Source organism: Hippopotamus amphibius, chromosome 6, assembly GCF_030028045.1.
Source record: "Hippopotamus amphibius kiboko isolate mHipAmp2 chromosome 6, mHipAmp2.hap2, whole genome shotgun sequence".
NCBI lineage: Eukaryota > Metazoa > Chordata > Mammalia > Artiodactyla > Hippopotamidae > Hippopotamus > Hippopotamus amphibius.
The window spans coordinates 115,057,924-115,062,256 of NC_080191.1; the positions used below are offsets into that span (position 1 = coordinate 115,057,924).

A 4,333-nucleotide genomic window follows, 5' to 3' on the forward strand; every position below is an offset into this window, starting at 1 on the left:
GGGAGATACTTTGAGATTCTGTAAATCTCTGGTTCTTCAAATTTTTATACACTCACCCAGTGATTATTTTCTAACTTTATTATCCCTTCCATATTTAGTTGGCATTCAACCATAAAGAAACCTTTCCCTTTTCTCCTATTTATTTTAACACTTTATTTATATCAGTGTGGATTCATGAATTCTTGTTTTATTCGATGGATTATAATCTATGACTATCATTATATATTTTCAGCCGCAAAATATATTTGATGATATTTGAGATGTGGCCAGTGGGAGCCCCTTCAGTTGGTGCCTGTGTTCTTTGGTGTGTCTCTATCATTGGTTGAGCATTTTCTTACTTCATGGAACAACAAAATATTCTTTTCTCCTCTTGTACTTTTCTGTCCCAGCCCTGGAATCAGCCCATTTTTCTTAGGAGCCCCAGTTACTTTTAGCGGAGAACGGTATTCCGAAGCCAAGATTAGGGAGCTAGATATGCTTATTGCTACTGGGGTGTAATTGGTTCTAGGCCCTCTGAGGAGACGGAGCAAGGAAATAAGCGTATTGATGTGTGTACAGGGCTGTGTGTGTATGTGCATGCATGCACACGTGGATGTATAAAAGCCATGAGTTTGCATCAATACCTCTGATTCCACATTCACACCATTCCTTCCTCATCCCCTATTTGTAACTCCCTTCTCTGACAGTAAGAAACCTGGCTACATTATCCTCGATGTATCTCCTTATTTGTTTAGTCCGCCCACAGGTAAGCAAACTCTTGACCTTGCTTGCTAAAAGCTTAGCCCCAGAAACACTGATCTCCACCCCAACCCTCCACTCCCAGGGATGCCAGCCAAAGCTCTGCCTCAATGAAGGGAAGGGGGGAAGCTCAGTGAAAGACTGGGCTCCTGACATGTCATCCCTTACCTCTTGGGTGCGCTAGCCAGAATGTCACTCACTAATTCCCTTTTCATTTGTGTCTATTGTATTTTTCAGTTCATCTTCTTCATTTAAAAAATTGCCATAAATTTGATTTTAATTTACAAATTCTCAAGTGGTTGCTTTTCTACCACAGCCAGTTCTTTTTTTTTTCCTAAATAATAATAATAATAACAGAATATTTACCATTTATTGAGCATTACCTCATTTAATTTTCACAATAACCGTATGACATTGGTATTATTTAAATCCCCATTTCATAGATTAGGAAATCAAGGCACAAATTAAATACGTTGCCCAATGCCATCCACACATCCAGAAAGTGGTAGAGCTAAGAACTGATGTCAGGTTGTTTGATTCCTGAGCCCATGTGCGTAGCCATTCTGGAGCAACTGCTCATCTGCACTTAAACTCTTCTCTTTGCTCTCACTCTTCCCCCAGATATCAGTCTTTCTTCTTGTTGAGTTTGCGGCTCTCTTTTACAGTATTGGTTTTCCTCAGCTATCTTCTGACTCTTGACTGCCTTCTCCTCCTTGGGTGTGTGAACCCATGTTGGTCTTTGAGGCGCAGGTTCTAGGGAAGAGAGTGTGTCTCTGCGGAGCATGGGGAGCCTCTGCGCACACATCCCTTGCTGTGAGGTCTCCATGTCCGTCCTGGGTGTCGCTTGCTGCCTAGACATTGATCTGCCTCTTTGGCCCCCGTGCCCAGGCACTGCTTTATCCTGGGGACAGTGCCACTGGTAACCCCTGCTCAGCACAAGAGGAGCTGAGAGAGGATTCTTCCAGCCCTGTTGCTTCAAATGAAATATCCTCATGGTTGACCCAGGGACCCTCCCATTCCTTGGATCCATTGACTCTGAGCTTTGAACCGTTAAAGAACCATTCCCACCTCTAAAGCAGGACTTTTCTGGTTTTTCACTGTGGTTTTTCTCTGATCTTGTTTCTCTAAATTTGATGCTTTCTGTCTTTCAGTGGATTTCTCCATTTTTCTGATCCATTCAAAAGAAATCAGTATTTCTGCATGACAAAACTACCATAAACAAAATTAAAAAGCGAAAGACAGGGGACTCCTCTGGTGGCACAGTGGTTAAGAATCTGCCTGCCAATGCAGGGGTCACGGGTTCGATCCCTGGTCCAGGAAGATCCCACATGCCGTGGAGCAACTAAGCCCGTGCACCACAACCACTGAGCCTGTGCTCTAGGGCCCGCCAGCCACAACTATTGAGCCCACATGCCACAGCCACTGAAGCCTGCACGCCTAGAGCCCATGCTCTGCAACAAGAGAAGCCCCCACAATGAGAAGCCCACACACTGCAGCAAAAAGTAGCCCACACTTGCCACAACTAGAGAAAGCCCGTGCGCAGAAACGAAGACCCAAGTCAGCCAATAATAAATTAATTAATTATTTTTAAAAAGGCAAAAGACAAATTGAAGAAAAATCTTTACAATTCTTATCCCAGTCAAAGAACAGTGCCGTATGAAGAACTTTTAAATGCACACGCGTACCTACAATTGAACAACAAAAATAAAGAAATGGACAATTCACAGAAAAATACCAACAGTTTGGAAATATATTAAAATGCTTAAGCTCAGTCATAAATAAGAAAAATGCGAGTTAAAATTACACTGAGATACTGTATTATAACCTGTTAGACTAATCTGTCTCTAATGGTTTGATAATATGTCATAGCTGACAGGAATGAAAGTTACAAGTCTCCGAGGCAGACATTTTGACAATTGTTATCAAGTTTACAAATGTGCATATTCTTTGACCAGCAGTTTCACTTCTAGTACTTTTTCCTGAAGATATATTTGCACACTTAGGAAATGATATGTGGACAAAGTTATTCACTGCGTTATTTTATAACAGCAAACAGTTGGGAAATAGTGCAGTGACTCGGTAAGCTATGGTGGGTCCCCATGGGTGTAAAGAAAAATGAGAAGGCTCTTTATATATGTATATGAGTAAGACCAGTTGCAGAGCAGTATGTGGAGCGTGCTACTATTTGTACAAAAAAGGGGCAATGGAGTATAATTTTTATGCTTGTACATACATAATATAGATTTGGGAGATTATAAAAAACCACTACCACCATCACCACAACCATGTGTTCATACTGAATGTCTGGGGCAGAAGAACAGGAAAAGTAATGGGAGGGAAACTTATTGTACATCCTTTGATACTTTTTAGAATTTGTGAAGCAAGTGAACATATACTCCTTTCCCTCAACAATTTGTTTTATAATTCTTCTCAAAAAACAAACAATAATGTGGTTCAATGATTAGAATCTTACTCTCTGGTACTATTATGTCTTCTCCTCCTCCTCCTCATCCTCCTCTTCTTGCTCCATGACTTTATGAGATTTGGGAGTGTGGGGAGGGACAGCAGATATGTGCACCTAGTTTCCACCTGGCTCCATTCTCATCTCTAATTACTAATCTCTGGTGTATAGTATCATGTTCAAAATAACATAAGCCAGTGTGTTATGACTGAGAGAGAGAGAAAGAGAGAGAGAGCAGGCCTGCAGGCTGGAAATTCAAGGAAGACTTGATGTTGCAGTCCTGAGCCCAAAATCTACAGGCTAGGAACTCAGACAGAATTTCTATGTAGAAGTTTGCATGCAGTCTGGAGGTCAAATTCCTTCTTCATGGAACTTGAGTCTTAAGGCCTTCCGCTGATTAGATTGAGGCCCACCCACGTGATGGAAGGTCATCTCTTTGTTACAAGTCTGCAGAGTCAAATATTAATCACATCTAAAAAATGCTCTCACAAGCAGCATCTAGACTGGTGTCTGACCAAACAGCTGGAGACCGCCGCTGAGCCAAGTTAGCACATAAAATTAGCTCCTGCAGCCAGTCTTCCTGTTCTTGTCCTCTTCGCTGCCCGTGGCTCTCCATGGTGACTAGGAGTTGTTGGCGCTGAGCAAAGTGTTCACAGCACGTTGCCTCCTGTGCTCACCACAGCACTCTCCAGACACCCATGCTGCCGCAGAGATCATAGGGTGTCATTTTCACTCAAGTATCAGAATCGCTTCATGGTTCTCCCAGCTCCACACAGAGGGAAGGTTCACCGGGACTGGGATTTCACTGGACCGAAGTTCCCTTCCCTGGCTTCACTGATTTACTAAAGCTGTCTCTAACCTTTTCCTCTCTTGTACTACAAATATAATCATAACAAATAAACACTATATTTGTGACACAATGCACTCTTCTTCTTAATAAATTTATTTACTTATTTATTTTTATTGGCTGTGTTGGGTCTTCATTGCTGCGAGTGGGCTTTCTCTGGTTGTGGAGAGTAGGGGCTACTCTTCGTTGCGGGGCGCGGGCTTCTCAGTGTGGTGGGTCCTCTTGTTGCAGAGCACAGGCTCTAGGCACACGGGCTTCAGTAGTTGTAGCTCATGGCTCTAGAGTGC

General features: G+C 42.6%; 1 long non-coding RNA gene across 1 annotated transcript in view; it reads left to right on the forward strand.

Annotated features, from left to right (window-relative positions):
* The window catches only part of LOC130854844 (uncharacterized), an 11,121-nt gene extending 7,005 nt beyond the window's left edge, over positions 1-4,116 (forward strand). The window contains exon 3 of the long non-coding RNA XR_009054202.1: positions 1,890-4,116. This is a non-coding gene — a long non-coding RNA (uncharacterized LOC130854844). The remainder of the gene's footprint in view (positions 1-1,889) is intronic.
* The last annotated feature ends 217 nt before the right edge of the window (positions 4,117-4,333 follow it).